We start from the raw sequence: 17,269 nt of genomic DNA on the forward strand, positions 1-17,269 counted from the left end.
TGCTGCATACTCATCTTACTATTTTACTCATACCAGATGCATTTATAGATTTTTATAATGAAGCACAGAAAAAGTTAATGTTAGTTTGTCGAAATCATAAACTTATTTTTTATCTCCTTCTTCCTCAGAGTCTCTGCCATCTAGCTATGTCTATACCTCTTTCCTGAGCTACTAGACCTGAATTTCCAACCATCAAGTGAATGCACTTGGTTATTCCAGAGCCGCACTCCTCAATATGGTAGTCACTAATCACATGTACTTACTGAGCACTTAAAATGTGGCTAGTGAAACTGAGGAACTGAACTTTTCACTTTATGTCACTGTAATTAAAAGTTAAATTTAAGGGGTACCTAGGTGGCTCAGTCAGTTGAGCATCTGACTCTTGATCCTAGCTCAGGTCTTAATCTCAGGGGTCCTGAGTTCAAACCCCACAGTGGGGTCCATGTCCAATTAAAAAAAAAAATGTTAAATTTAAATGCTGATAATTCAGTTACTAGAAAATTTTTAAGCATATTTGGGAAAAGTTGGATATGTGTACCCACTTTTCAACTGTAAATTTTATGAAATCTAAATGCAGATTAAGTATTCAAGTTTTTATTTATTTTGAGAGAGGAAGAGAGAGAGAGGGAGAGAGGGAGGATGAGTGGGGGAGGGGCAGAGAGAGAGAGGGACAGGATCTGAAGCAGGCTCTATGCTGACAGCAGAGAGGCTGATGCCAGGCTCGAACTCACAAACCATGAGATGCTGACCTAAGCCATAGTCAAGCACTTAACCGACTGAACCACCCAGGTGCCCCAGGTTAAGTATTTCTAATTAAAAACTTAGCATATGAATTAAGATATGCTATAAAACTATACAATTGATTTCAAAAACTTAGTATGAAAAAATAATGTAAAATTGCTCATTAATAGTTTTTCAAATATGATATGTTTCAACATATTGAAAATGATATTTTGGATGTACTGGATTAAATAAAATGTTATAAAAATTATAAAATCTAATAATTTTACTTTATAATGTGAATACTACAATTTTAATTACATATGTGGCTCACATTTCTACTATGCAGCACTTTCTAGAGGTTCCTGTTGCCCCTACCACAGCAATCAATAGCTTAATCACTATCCCTCTAGCTCAGTGCTCCAACAACAGCCTTCTCTGATTATGGAAGTGTTCTATATCTGATGATGAGTGGTTGTTGGTGGCAGTGGTGGTGATGACTGTGTGAGACTCACAGAATCCCTTAAAATGTACTGTGGAGCCAGAATTCTTGGGAAACTTGGGCAAATACCACCTGTTATTCTGACTTGAGGGGAAAAGGTAGTAAGTACCAAAAACTGCAGACCAGTGCTGTACAACAGAACTGTGACAATGGAAAAGTTCTATATCTGCATTTTCTAATATAGAGGCCACTAGTCCCACATGGCTATTAAGCACATGAAATATGGCTAATGCACTGAAGAACTGAATTTTAAATCTTATTTCACTTAATTTACTTTAAATTTAAATAGTCATATATGTCTAGTACCTACTAAAACTAGACAGCACTATTCTAGCCTACCTGCTCCATCTGAAAGTCTGAAAAATCACCTTAGTCTCCTCCCTCCCCATCAACTGCCAACTGTCCTTTCCCCCCACAAAAGTGCATGTACATATGTACGTACATGTACACACACCACACACACACACACACACACACACACACACTGATTCTGAATTACCCAGTCCTGTGTTCTTTAAAGCTTCCAACTCTGTATGTGTCTCTATTTCCACTTAACACTATTTTGGTTTTCAACCTTTAATGGGATTAAGGCCACAGCCTCCTAGTTGGCCTCCTCACTTAGCTTGCTCCTACATGCTCTTTATAAAATGTAAATGTAAGTTTATATATACTTTATTCAAAAGTCTCCAAAGCCTTGCCATTGCCCCAAGGTAAAATGCCAGACTCTAACATGATTTACATAGCTCTTCATGATCCAAGCCCAATCTCCAGCCTCATCTTTCACCACTCCCTTCTACTCCAGTTCTTGTCTATATCATTAACACTTATCACACTCCATTAAAATTGCCTGTTTACTTGTCTTCCTTCCCAGTCACTAGCATTCATTCTGAGGACACAGAAAATGTTTCAAACATTATACTGCTAACACAGAACACAATATACATCATAGTACATGAATAAAGTATATTGGAGTTTACATAAATTTCTTTTGAATGAGGGAAGAAAGGGGAAAAAAGAAAAAGGGAAATAGACACATACTCTTGAACAACTATGAAAATAAAAATTTGGTAAAGGAGATATTTTTGTTATGCTATTCAAAAGAATTTTAACATGAATTTGTTAAGAACCAATCCACTTTTGAATTTTTCAAGGAAATCCTGATCAATACTTTAAAAAATACACATGATAAGGGGCGCCTTAGGTGGCTCAGTTGGTTAAGCATCTGACTTCAGCTCAGGTCATGATCTCGCAGCTTGTGAGTTCGAGCCCCGCGTCGGGCTCTGTGCTGACAGCTCAGAGCCTGGAGCCTGCTTCTGATTCTGTCTCCCTCTCTCTCTGCTCCTCCCCTGTTCACTCTCTCCCTCTCTCTCTCTCTCACAAAAATGAATAAACATTAAAAAAAAATTTTTTAATAAAAAATACACACATATACTTGCTATGTAGAATTATTTATACATATATAGTTGTGACCAAAAATTATATTATACATATATAGCTGTGACTATAAACCCAAAGAATTTATATCCATTTTCCATTAATTTATTTTTTTAACTGTTAATATTATATATTAATATATATTATATAATTTAGTATTTATTATATATAATTTTATATATAATATTGCTTATTAATAGTTATTATATATAGTTATATATTATATAGTTATACATAACATATAAATTATATATATAGTTATATATTATATATAGTTACAATAGTTATGTATAATATTGCTCATTAATACATAATATATGTAAATTATTTATTTAATATATATTATATATTATATTATTTATTAATAAATATTATATAATTTATTTTTTAACTTAATATTATATTAACACATATAGTGTTATATGAGTTTCAGCTGCACAACATATTGATTCAACAATTCTATACATTACTCAGTGCTTACCAAATGTTATTACAACATTATTGCCTATACTCCCTATGCTGTACCTTTCATCTCCATGAGTTACTTATTTTATAACGGGAAGTTTTTACCTGTTAATCCCCATTATCTATTTCATCCATCCCTCCACCCACCTCCCCTCTGACAACCACCAGTTTGTTCTCTGCATTTAAGAGTCTGTTTTCAGTTAACTTATTTTTAATAACCAGAAAAACAGATAAAAATTGCTGCTCTATTAAAATTAAAAAATACCAAGCCCTAAGCATAAGAATAACCAAATTATTTCAAAATGGACTCAGCAACATGGCAATACTATAAAATTAACCACCAGCAGACCAGTAGAAAAGCCACCAGAAAAATTGAGTGGAACAGTCAAGAACTCTACTTTCTCTACTTACAAGAACTTTCTGTACTTATTTTCAACTTATTGAGGGGAGAAAAACATCAAGCAAAAGTCCAGCCCAAATTTAAGACAGCAGTTTAGAAAAGGAAAGCAGAACTATTTGAAATACTGAAAATTATCTGCCACTAATGAAAGTGAAATCAGTATTGCCATAAAGATAGAAAAGTCACCTGGGTAACATCTGTATGGATGTATCCTAAAATATCTGCAGGGATGTACTCAAAAAGATGTAAAACATAGCTATTTCTTGTTTCATAAGAAATCCTGTGAGTCTCTTCTATCTCTAATAACTTATTGATTAATCATAAGTTCATATTAGTCTTTCTTCCTTGGAAAGGTCAGCAACAGTAAATTCTATATGTACAAGGACAAAATTACATGTATACTTATGGGAGGAAAAAAGGCAAGCAGCCAAAGAAAGTCTCATCAACAGTTTTTTTTCCAAATAAGTGAAGGCTAATAAAGGAAAACAAACGTTTAGAAACTCTTTACCCAGTAAAAATTCTATTTCAAAATCATGTAATAAACCACATTAATACGTTAAAAAAAATTCTTACTGTCTCAACAGATGTGGAAATGCATCAGGTAGATTTTTAGTATTAATGATTAAATACTTCTATTCTTACAATAGGAGTAAAAGGAAACTCTTAATCTAACAAAGAATATGTGCAAAAGCCAACAACAAGTATCTGTAGGGGAAAAGTTCTGCTATTCCATACCGGGCAATTTGGAGCTTATTAGAGTCTTGGCAGAACGCCCTGTGATCCCCCAAATCAGGAAAGGATAGGAGGCCCATAAGGAGCTGCTACCATGCCATCTCCCATCACTTCCTTATCTCCCTTGGAGGATGACATGAAACAGTTTCTCATAACTGTCTGGATTCTGATGAGGCACGTAACTTTCAGCCTACCCATCTCAGAACAGAGCTACAGATTGCAGAACCCTTTTGTGTCAAATTAGAACAGGTCCCTCCATCAACAGGGTGTCTCACAGCTCATAGTGTAGTCATTGGCAATATTTTTGATCTGGTGTTGACTTTTTTGATGTGTGGGACAAGGGTCACAGGGAGCTGGCACCTTTGGCTTATTCATCTTTCCACTGCCCACATAAGTGACAAACTACTTAAATCTACCGAGTTCCATGGTTCAGGTTGTACAGATTGTTGTGTTAATCCTCAAATCAGTTTTCAGGTGTGCAAGATGGTTTAGTGTTGATCTTGCTGCATTTCAGGGACGAGAGATGCAAAAACAACTTCCATGCTGTTCCGCCATCTTGGCCCCTCTCCATCAACTGCTTAAATCTGAAGGGCTCATTATACCAGTCAAATCAGTAAGGACCTGTCCTACCTTATGTGTATATGCTTGACAATATCATACTTAATAGTGAAAACTTAAAAAAAAAATTCCCTTTGAAATGAGAAAATAACAAGGATCTCTCCTATCACCAACCCATTCAACATGCCAGAGATTCTAGCCAAAAGTAAGACAAGAAAAAAAATATAAGAATTGCAGGAAAGACACAAAACAGTAATTATTCACAAATGACATGATTATATACATGGGAAAGCCAAGAGAACCTACAGATAAAATTATTAAAAATCATCAGATTTGGTCAAAACCTGGCAAAATAGACTCAATATTCAAATTCAACTTTATTCCATCTACCAACAACAAATAGAAAATAAATTTTAAAATCCCACTTATAATAATACCATCAGAAACCTAAGACTAAATCTATGAAAGATATGTAGTACTACACAGAAAACTATAAAACATAACTGAGATGTGAAATGAAAAACATAAATAAATAAAAATGCCACATTCAATGATTCAAAGACTCCACATTATAAAGAAGTAATTCTACCCAAATTAATCAATGGGGTGCCTGGGTGGTTCAGTCGGTTGAGCATCTGACTCTTGATTTTGGCTCAGGTCATGATCCCAGCATCATGAGATGGAGCCCAAAGTTGGCCTCCACACCGAGCATGGCGAGCATGGAGCCTGCTTAAGATATTCTCATTCTCTCTCTCTCTCTCTCTCTCTCTCTCTCTCTCTCTCTCTCTCTCATCTGCCCCTCTCCTCAGCTAGTGCTCTTACGCACTCTCTCTCAAAAAAAAAAAAAGTTAAAACCAAAATAAGCTACAAATGCAATGTAATTTCAGAGTCCAGAGTGCTAACCATTACACAATGCAATGTAATTTCAAACAGAACACCAATGTTTGACAACTGATTCTAAAATTTATATGGAAATACAACAGGCCAAGAATAACCAAAACATTATTTTTTAAAAATAGCTTTATTGGGGTGTCTGGGTGGCTCAAACACTAGACTCTTGATCTCAGCCCAGGTCATGATCTCACTGTTCCTGAGATTGAGCCCTGCATCAGTTTCCATGACATCAGCATGCAGCTTGCGTGAGATTCTCTCTCTCCCTCTCTCTGCCCCTCCCCTGCTCATGTGTGCATACACATGCACTCTCTCTCAAAATAAATAAATCTAAAAAAAAAAAAAGCAAAACTTTTTTTTAACTTTGATAAAAGTTAATTTGTCAGTATTTTTCCTTTATGAGTCATGCTTTTGGTGTTATATCTGAGAAATCCTTCCCTAACCCAAGGTCTCAAATATTTTCTCCTGTGAGGTAAGGTCTGAGGTTCACTTTTTTTGCATATTGGTATCCAATTATTGTAGTACCTTTTGTTAAAAAGACTATCCTTTCCTCCATTGAATTACCTTGGTACCTTTATTGAAAATCAACCAACCATAAATGTGTGGGTTCATTTCTGGACTCCCTATTCTTCTACTCTTACATATAGCTATCCCTATGATGATACCATACTATCTTGATTACTGATTATGACACTGAATGTCAAGAAGACATTCTCGGGGGTGCCTGGCTAGTTCGGTCAGTAGAGCATGCAATTTTTTTTTTTTACATTTATTTATTTTTGAGAGACAGAGTGAGACAGAGCACAAGCAGGGAAGGGCAGAGAGAGGAGGAGACACAGAATCTAAAGCAGACTCCAGGCTCCAAGCAAGCGGTCAGCACAGACCCCGATGCAGGGCTCAAACCCACAAACCGTGGGATCATGACCTGAGCTGAAGTCGGTCACTTAACCGACTATGCCACCCAGGCGCCCCTAGAGCATACAATTCTTGATCTCAGGGTCATGAGTTTAAGACCCATGTTGGGCCTATGGCTTACTTTAAAAAAAGAAAAAGAAGACAACAACCTTCTTGGGAAAGAAAAAAAAAAAAGAAGGGAAAAAAAAGTGAAAGCACTTCAACAGATATTAAGACTTACGATCCAGTTTGGCACTGGACCAAGATAGAGAAAACAGTAAAACAGAATAAAGAGCCTTTATTTATTACAGAGCAGTTTTGAAAAGGAAAGAATTGTCAATAAATGGTGCTGAGAAAATCAGCTAACTATATGGGGAAAAAAAAAACCACACGCATACACAAAAAAATCAACTATAGACAGACTATAATATTAATAGGCAGTGCTATATAAGAAAGGTATGACTTCATGACCTTAGGGTAGGAAAAGATTCCTAATATAGACATAAAAAGCACTAATAATAAAAAAAATATTAGCTAGAGTATACTAAAATTAAAAATTTTATTCAAGGGGTGCCTCGGTGGTTTAGTTGGTTGACTGCCTGATTTGATTTCAGTTCAAGTCATGGTCTCACGGTTCATGGGATCGAACCCCAAATCACGCTCTGCACTGACAACCAGAGCCTGCTTAGTATTCTCTCTCTCTGCCCCTGCCCCATGCACATGCACGCACACACACACACTCTCTCTCTCTCTCTCAAAATAAATGTTTTAAAAATTTCAAAAACAAGAATCTTGTTCTTCAAAAAACACTATTAAGAGAGCAAAATAGCAAGCAGAAGAACAGAGTGGAATATTTGCAACACAAAAACCAACAAAGGGCTCATATCCAAAATATATAACTCCTATAAATTAGGACAGAAAAGACCAACAGAAAAATTGAGCAAAGTATTTTAAAAAGCACTTCACAGGGCTCCTGGGTGGCTCAGTCGGTTAAGCGTCAACTTCAGCTCAGGTCATATCTCACAGTTTGTGAGTTCGAGCCCTGGATCTGGCTCTGTGCTGACAGGTCAGACTGGAGCCTGCTTCAGTGTCTCCCTCTCTCTCTCTGCCCTTCCCCTGCTCATGCTTGCTCGCTCTCTCTCCCTCCCTCTCTCTCAAAAATAAACATTAAAAAAAATGTAATGTAAATAAATAAATAAATAATAAAAAGCACTTCACAAAAGGTCTCCACATGACCAAAAGACATAAAGTTATTCAACTTCACTAGTAATCAGTGAAATGCAAATCAAAACAATGAGATACCACCATAAATCCACCAGAATGGCCAAAATCAATAACACTGACAATATCAAGTACTGGCAAAGATACAGAACAAAAGGACTCTCAAATATTGTTTTGGTGCATGTAAGTTTGTACAACCACACAGGATTATTTGGCAATTATCTGTTAAAATTGTACATGTGCATACTCTATGACCCAGAAATTTCACTCCTGGCTATGTAGTCATCAGAAATAATGCACCAAGAGCACCTGGGTGGCTCAGTCGGTTAAGCATCTGACTTTGACTCAGGTCATAATCTCACAGTTCATGAGTTCGAGCCCTGCTTCAGGTGAGCTCCAGCCCTGCATTGGGTGAGCCCTGCTTCTCTCTCTCTCTGCCCCTCATGGGATTCTCTCTTTCTCTCCCCACCCCCATCCTCTCTCTACCCCTCGCTCACATGCACCCTCTCAAAGAAAGACAGACATGCACCAAAAAACTTGCACCAAACAATGTCCATAACAGCATAATTCTTAATGATCCAAAATTGGAAACAACCTAAATATTCATCATTGATATTTGAATTGTGGTGTTTATACAATGGAAGACTATTTAGCAATGAAAATAAACAAACTACAGCTCCATACAGCAAATCTAAATCTCACAAACAAAATTTTAAGTCAAAGCAGCCAAGCATAAAATACATACAATATGATTCCATGTATAAAAAATTGGAAACAGGCAAAACTAAATACAGGTTTATATAAAGAAAAGCAAGGAAATGATTCCCATAAAAGTCAAGGCAACAGTAACCTTTATGGTGGAAAGAATAGGTTGTGATTGGGAAGAGGTAAAGAAAGTATCTGGAATGCTAGCAAGGTGCTAGTGTTTGATCTAAACGATGGTTATTCAAGTATTTATTTGATACATTTGTGAAGCTACACATTTGCTTTATATACTTTTCTGTATGTGTGTTACATTCAAGAAGGGCTTCAAGGGCATCTGGGTGGATCAGTCAGTTAAGCATCTGACTCTTGGTTTCAGCTCCTATAAATTAGAACAGTTCATGAGTTCGAGCCCTGCATCAGTCTCCTCACTGACAGCACCAAGCCTTCTTGGATTTCTCTCCCTGTCTCCCTGCCCCTCCCCGGCTTCCTCTCTCTCTCTCTCAAAAATAAATATATAAACATAATTCTAAAAATTAAAAAAAGGACTTCTAAGAGAAATTAATTCCTTTACTTGATAAACTATATTCCTATAATAAAATTATGTTTAAGGTCCAAACTTATTTCTTGAAATATTTTCACAATTTCAGAGATATTTAACTAAAGTTCAGACAATCTTTTTCCATTAGTTACCTAATTTCCACAAAAAGGGCTTTCACACCAAAAGTAAAACAATAAGTGAAAAATGAAAATGTATATACATAAAGGACTGTCTGATGAAAACTACTGTCCATTTGTCACAAAGCACACCATAATAAAGAAAAATAAAAGGAATATAGGATTAGTTTTATTCTTGGTGAACCACTAAAAGTTCATATGGACTTCAAACCATAATGATGTGTTGATCAAGGCTCATCAATTTTAACAAACGTATTACTCTGGTGGGAGATGTTGATAATGAAGGAAGCTATGCATGGTGGGGGGGGGGGGAGGGGCAGTCTATGGGAAATCTGTACCTTCCACTCAGTTTTGATGTGCACCTAAAATTGACCTAAATAACAGTCTTTTTTTTTTTAATGCATTCAAGAGTTGCTACATCTCTAAAGCACACCTCTGATCATGTGTTTCTTAATCAAAACTCTGCACTAGTTGCCAACACAGCCTCAAAACTGTGGAAGGAACCTTAAAAATCACCTAGCAAACATTCATTCAAAGCTTGGAATCTAACAAGGGATGCACTACCTCATAAAAACATTTACACCATCATTGGACAGCAATGACTTTTATAAAATGAACAGGAATAGTAAAACAGAAGGTAGAGGAATGAGAAAGATCAACAATACTACACACATTTCTAGCTTGAGCAACTGATAGTGTCACTTAATTAATTAAGGAACACCAGAGAAGGGCAGGAATAATACATTTAGTTTTGGCTGTTCTGAGTTTAAGGAGCATCCAAATGGAAATATTAAGTAACAATGGTCCTTACACTCAGCAAAGAGATAAAAGCTAAAGTCAGATAAATGAATACTCAGCATATAGATGAAAAATGAAATAGAAGATGAGATCACTCATAGAAATTCAAACACTTAATGAATGGATAGAGAAAAATTCAACAAAGGTGACAGAAAGAAAGCCCAGAAAACCAGGAAAAAATATAGAAGCATGATCTGAAGATGCCAAAAGTGAGAGTTATAAAGGAAGAGGAAATAAACTGTATCAAATGCTGCTGTGGTAGGCAATCTTGAAAATGGCTCTGAATGATCTCTGCCTCCTTGTATTCATGCTTTTGTGGAATCTCCCTGTGCATATGTTGGACTTAGACACTCCAATCTAATGAACAGAATAGATCAAGTGATAGAATGGCACTTCTGAGATTACGTTACAAAAAACTGTAGCTAATATTTCCCATCCTTCTCCACAGAGCTCTCAATCTAGAAGCAAGGTGCCATGTTGCAAGTACTCGTATGCAGAGGCCCAAATGGCAAAAACACTGATTTCTCCAGCAAACAACCAACAAGGACCTCAGGCCTGCCAACAGCCACATGCTTGAGCTTGGAAACAGACCCTCCCCCAGTGGAGCTTTGAGATGACTGCAGCCTTATGAGTGACCCTGAATCAGACACACCACACCCAGATGCCTGACCCACAGAAACTGTGAAACAATAAATGTTTGTTGTTTTAAGTTAAGTTGGGGAGTAATTTGTTGCATAGCAATAGACAAGTAGTACAGCTAACAGGTTAAATAAGAGGATAAAAAAATAGCCATTGGCTTTAAACACATTAGTAACCCAGCAAAACAGTTTTAATGAAATTGTGGAGACAGAAACAATACAGAAATAGGGTGAGAAGAGAACCACAGGTGAAAAAATGGAGACATATAGCAAATGTAGACAAGTCTTTCAAAAACCTGTAGCTATAAAGCAGAGAACAACTAAGAGAAAGTATGAAGAAAAGAGATTTTTGTTAAGACAAGAGACATTTTGTTTTTTGTTTTTTTTTTTTAAGACAAGAGACATTTTAAAGTTTAAGTGATGGGTGCTGTTGTCAGCCTGTCAGCATGGAGCCTGCTTCAGATCCTCTGTCCTCCTCTCTGCCGCTCCCTGATTCATGCTCTCTCTCAAAAACTAAATAAAATATTTTTAAAAAACAGGTTCTGGGGCGCCTAGGTGGCTCAGTCGGTTGAGCATCCGACTTCGGCTCAGGTCATGATCTCGCGGTCTGTGAGTTCGAGTCCTGCGTTGGGCTCTGTGCTGACAGCTCGGAGCCTGGAGCCTGCTTCCGATTCTGTACCTCCCTCTCTCTCTGCCCCTCCCCCCACTCATGCTCCCACTCACTCTCTCTCTCTCTCTCTCTCTCTCTCAAAATAAATAAACTTTTTTTTTTAATTACAATAAAAATAAGTAACAAGAGGCGCCTGGGTGGCTCAGTCAGTTAAGCATCCAACTTCAGCTCAGGTCATGATCTCACAATTTGTGAATTCAAGCCCCCCAGTGGACTCTCTGTTGTCAATGGGGAGCCCACTTCTGATCCTCTGTCCCCCTCTTTCCCTGCACCTCCCCTGCTCGTGCTCTCTCAAAAATAAACATTAAAAAAAATAAGTAATAAATAATAAAGTTTAAGTGATGATAAGAAGACAGTGTAGAAAAATACTCAAGGAAATTCATTCCATCATGAAGAAAGTCTTCTGAAAGTTCTCACTACCTCTCTCACTTAACTGGCTTTCCCAGGACACCTTTCAAAGCAGCCCTTTCAAACGGAGGTTATCAAGTCTCTCACACTCCACACCCAATATTGGGAAATGAGACTGGCACCCCTCTTTCTTCCAATGCCACCTCCAGACCATATAAAATCTTGAACCCCCATGTAAAATCTTTGTAAAAGCATGACTTTCATGGTTTTCAGCAACACAGACTTCTACCTCTGCCTTTTCACTATCAGCTAATGACCACCTGGACATCCTCCACACTCAGTGAGGAGATGTTGGCACCTAGTTCACACTGCCACTACCTTTTTATACCACCACCCCTGGGTTATTTCAATATATACATGGATCTAACAGCAGTTCCTCAAACCCATCAACACTCTATTCTCTGGGTATAGCCATTCACAGCCAGTTGAGAATTCACTTAATTGTAGTCTCATCTATTCATTCATCAAATATTTAGCAAGTATCTACTATTTGCTCAGTAGAAAACACATGACAGTCCCTGTCATAAAATAACTCATATTTTCCACAAAGACAGCATGAAAAGATCTAGCTGAAGTCTAGATATCTTATAACTACTACAAATCCTTTATTCATCAGTTTAGGGACCATGTCAATTCTAGAAAACTAGAATTGTTGTCTGAAGTGACCTCGTAAATCCACGTCTTATCCTAGTGATCACTGTATCCCTTAACAAGGCTTCTAAAACTATCTTTTAAATAACGTATTCTAAATACTGCCAGAGTACAGTATTAGATTCATCAATCTATAAATGTATCAGTGTGCTGCCAAATATAGTAGTCACTAGTCACAGTGGCTATTTAAATTAATTTTAACAAAATTAATAATTTTAATTGTTACTCAACAATTACACTAACCACATTTAAAGTGTTCAGTGGCACATGGGACTAGTAGCTACTGTATCGAATGGTATATAGAACATGACTATCATCACAGAAAGTTCTATTGGACAATGCTGGCCTAAAGGTTTCAGGATTCACTTCCTTCCTCCTAGAAAAAAAGGTCTCGTTTTCCAGACTCCTGAGAACTCCCTGAGGTTCCATAATATCCTAAAGGAATTCCACAAATCAGGCATCATTATCACCATCACCACACCCTATCATCACCATCAGGGCAGCTGATTTTTATGGAGTACTTACTATAATCAAAGCACTTTATCAAAAGCTTTAGGAGTAATAAATGAAGGAATAATGAAAACAAGACACTTAATCACATTTCACAAGTATGTACTCAACCAAATAAAATGCTAAGTTGACTTTTACACAAACTTATGCACAGAATATTTAAAAATACACACTAAGTGGCTTAATTGCCATTTAGTTGGTAATCAAGTATTTCACAAACATTTTCCCCCATGATGTACAAAACAATACTTAAAAATCAAAAGTCAGGGAAGTGACTGCTAATGGGTTTGGGGCTTATTTGGAGGATGAAGAAAATGTTCTAAAATTGATTGTAGTGGTAGTTACACCAGAAAACTGAATTATACACTTTAAATGAGTAAACTGTATGGTGTGTGAATTATTTCTCAACAAAGCTGTTAGAAAATAAAAACAAAAGGTATGCAGGTAGCTAGACTTAAATTATGAAAATACTAAGGTGGAAAAAAAAAAAACCTAGAAGATAAAATATTTGTTCTATTCATGCGATTTTAAAATAGTCACACCAGATGGGGCGCCTGGGTGGCTCAGTCGGTTAAGGGACCGACTTCGGCTCAGGTCATGATTTTGCAGTTTGTGAGTTTGGGCCCTGCGTCAGGCTCTGTGCTGACAGCTCAGAGCCTGGAGCCTACTTCAAATTCTATGTCTCCCCCTCTTTCTACCCCTCCCCTGCTCACACTCTGTGTCTGTCTCTCAATAATAAACAAACGTTAAAAAAAAATTTTTTTAAATAGTTACACCAGGCCGCCCAGGTGGCTCAGTTGGCTAAGGGTCCAAGTTTGGCTCAGGTCAGATCTTGTGGTTCATAAGCCCTGCATCAGGCTCTGTGCTGACAGCTCAGAGCCTGGAGCCTGCTTTGGATTCTGTGTCTCCCTCTCTCTCTGCCTCTCCCCTGCTCTCTCTCTCTTTCTCTCTCTGTCCCTCAAAAATAAATAAACATAAAAAAAATAAAATAAAATAGCTAAACCATATTACTGCACAAAATTTCACTGGTTAGGAAAAACAAGAAATTGGAAACAGTGATTGCCTTCAGGAACAACGTGATGGGACAGGAGTCTTACTCTTTTCTACCTATATCTTATGATTTGGTAAGTGTATTACCTATTTTTTTAATGAGTATAATAGTTAATAATATATTTAAAAAACAAAGTTAATAAAAAGATCATATCTGTCCTTAGTATTATACATTCATAGACTGCCTATTTTGTTCTGAAAAAAATAAAAAGTGAAATATATGTTTTTAAAAAAATCAATCTAGGTAAGTTAAAAACTGACAAATTCTTACATCTGTGTCACCTCATACTAAAAAGCATTTAGTCATATTTCTATTAGACACAATAATCATGCAAAATCCTCCCTTACCCAACACTCTGACACATCTTTAAACAATGACACGCTTGATCATGCCCTCCTCCTTGAAAACTTATTTTCTTTCACTTCTAGTAAATCACACTCTCCTGGTTTTCCTAACCCAATGACCTCTTATCAATCTTCTTTGCCAGGTTTCTCTTCATTTCCCCAAAAGGTATCTAGAAGGTAAGTTCCATGAAGGCAGGGATTTTTGACAGCTTTGTTCACTACTGTATCCTCAATGGCTAAAAAAAGTACCCAGAAGCATACTCAGTAAATAGCCATTGAATGAGTCAGTGTCCCAAGGCTCGGATGTTGAAGACTTAGAGAAATAAGTTATATTCTACATAACCTTGATGCTGTTTATTACATTATATTTGTTTGAAAACTGATAATCAATGTACGGATTTGGTTAACCAAAATACTTCATTCTCTGGTCTTCCTCCATCAAGGTGTTTGATACAGTGTGTGAAAATGCACATTTAACAGCTCTTTTACTCCTTATAAAAGCATTAACTGAGAGTAGAAAAAGAGCATCTGTTGCTACAGAACCTTCACTTTTATCCTGCTCCCAGTATTGATGTTGAATTAACACAGACATACCTACCTGACTTTAGTAAAAAAGGGGGCAAGGGAGACTTCAGTAGATTCAACAAGAACATCACAGTAATGACTAGCAAGTGACTTTTCTTGAAAAATAATAGGTAGTATTTTTTCTGGCATAAAAAAAACTCTAAGGAGAAATAGATCACTTCTACCTTATACTTTCCCCCAAATCCCATGACTGCATTCCTACAAAGAATTGCATCCCACTGTCAACAATGTAAATGTCATGTTAGCAATATATACAGTTTCAACTGACATTTTAGTTCACATTTGTCCTCATGCATACCCAATTAAACCAAAGTATAATTTAAAAGGCAAAACTAGATATGTGAATTTTAATTTTTGCTTCTAAGTAATCCAAAAGTATTCATTTACCAACTTATAATTTGACCTGTCTGAATACATTTAATTGAATCTTTTCTTTAGAATTACAAACCTGACACACTCTCACTTAATATCTATTATATCATCTGTTGCCTGTAAGTTTCTTCAAGCAGAACTATTTTCTAGAAGATAATAGTCTGCTCATTAATTAGGCATGTTAAAAAAGGCAATGATCTACAACTACTGACACTCAAATCTGTATATTTCTCTCTTGGGTAACAGGAAAGCACTTCTCTGGCTATGTTCCCAAATAAATTGAGTAAGCCTTGGGAAAGTCACTGCTTAAATTCCATTTCATGACGGCTGCTCTTCCTCCATAAATGAATTATTGAGAATCATGCCTACTTCCACCCATTACATAATACATGTATGTCACAGGACCTATTTTCTGAGCAAGAAACAGCTTAAATGACACTGATAGGTAAGGTCAGTGAATACTGTAATCTAATAGGGAGCAGGAATTGAGAAGAGATTCTGATTTAATGTATAAAGTTGTGAAACACTGATGTGAAGAACATTGAATACTGTTTACTCTTAGTAACATCTCTCCATGAAGTGAGACACATGCCCCCAAAATGTTATTGAAGAGCATCGTAAAAGCACTTGACTCCAAGAACATTTCTCAGAAATTGAGGGACCTAGAAAAAAAAACTATTTCAGTTCATTTTTAAAGTGTCTAATAGCATCTGCAATTGAGAAATAAAAATAAGCACGAATAACTGTGCTGTACACAAAATGCCCAAATGTCAAAGTCTATTGAAAAACAAGTTGTAAAAGACAGCTGTGCTTTAAAACATGTAAGTATTTTTCATATAATTAGCTCCAAAAGAACTGTTCAAATTATCCATCCAAAGCAGTCAACCACAACCACCTGCAACCATTACTCAGAAACGTGTCTTCCAAAGCAACCACCTGATTTTCAGGCCTTCTCTTAAGAGGCCAGGATAAAGCTTGCAAATAAGGTGGTATAAAGTGATCTTTTAGGCACAGAAAAAAGACTGGAAGGTAACACCTTTAAGGAACTAGGTGTAATGGGACCTATTCCCTAATGTTGCTGCCAGAATGAAGTTGTCTTAATCCAAGACCTCACTCTTCTTGAAGGGTGTAAAACTTTAAACCCAGCCACCCTCACCAATTACCCACCTGCGCCAAAAGCAGAGGGATTCTCTGCCCTTCCGACCCACCCCGCCAGGAAGAAGAAAAATAATAACCATAATAACCCTAAAGTAGAAATGTGAGACCTAGCAATAGCTTCTCCAACTGCCTGAAAGGCAACATCCACAGCTCTTCTTCCTTTTGCAATACAACCCTTCACCTCCTATCTTACCATTTAACAGAAGGGAGAAAAAATCCTCACCTCTTTCAATATTTTACATCAGTCGCCTAACCACACAGATCCACCCTGACCGCACCCCACCTCCTCATGGCTCCCCAATTTCTCCATCTCGCCACTACCTCGCCCTCAACATCACGTCTCAGAAACCCTCCGTTCTCCAAGCACCCAGAACCCCTATCTCCCACCTCCCACCTCGGGTTCCCCTCATCTACCGCTTCAGCTCCCGCCCAATCCTGGAGCTCTGTGGGGTGGAACCCGCGGGTAGGCTGGGGTGGGCTGGGGTGGGCTGGGGTGGGGTGGGGTGGGGTGGGGTCCGCCCCTCCCCGGACTTTCCCATCCCCCCTCCCCCGGTAGGGAGAGGAGGGGGAGGGGGTCTTGTAGCCTCACCTACAGCTCCGCCCCTCCCCGGGGGCGCGCTGCCCAGCCCTAGCCAGGGCCGTGAGGAAGCAGGCTAAGAAAAGGCAAAAAACCTCAGCGCCAGCGGCAGTCGGGAAGCTCTCGGTCCCGCCCGACTTCCGAGCTGCCGCCACGGCGGCCGTCTCACCCTCCTCAGGGCTGCTGCTGTTGCTGCTGCTGCCTCCCGGGCGCCGCCACCACCGCCGCCACCACTACCGCCGCCGCCGCCACAGCCACAGTACGGCCCCAGCGCCCGCCGACGTCACTACGCCCCGCCCCCTGCGCGAGA

At 38.0% G+C, this 17,269-nt stretch overlaps 1 protein-coding gene across 13 annotated transcripts in view; it reads right to left on the reverse strand.

Moving 5' to 3' along the window:
* ERC1 (ELKS/RAB6-interacting/CAST family member 1) overlaps window positions 1–17,269 on the reverse strand; it is a 505,760-nt gene extending 488,491 nt beyond the window's left edge. For 4 of the 13 annotated variants that reach the window (XM_027073969.2, XM_027073967.2, XM_053225655.1 and 1 more), the window contains exon 1: window positions 16,972–17,231. The gene's annotated coding sequence lies outside the window, so the exon portion shown is untranslated. Of the gene's footprint in view, window positions 1–16,971 lie in introns of all 13 variants that reach the window. The other 9 variants (XM_053225651.1, XM_053225649.1, XM_053225652.1 and 6 more) reach the window with 6 other exon arrangements.

The sequence above is a fragment of the Acinonyx jubatus genome, chromosome B4 (assembly GCF_027475565.1).
Source record: "Acinonyx jubatus isolate Ajub_Pintada_27869175 chromosome B4, VMU_Ajub_asm_v1.0, whole genome shotgun sequence".
Taxonomy (NCBI): domain Eukaryota; kingdom Metazoa; phylum Chordata; class Mammalia; order Carnivora; family Felidae; genus Acinonyx; species Acinonyx jubatus.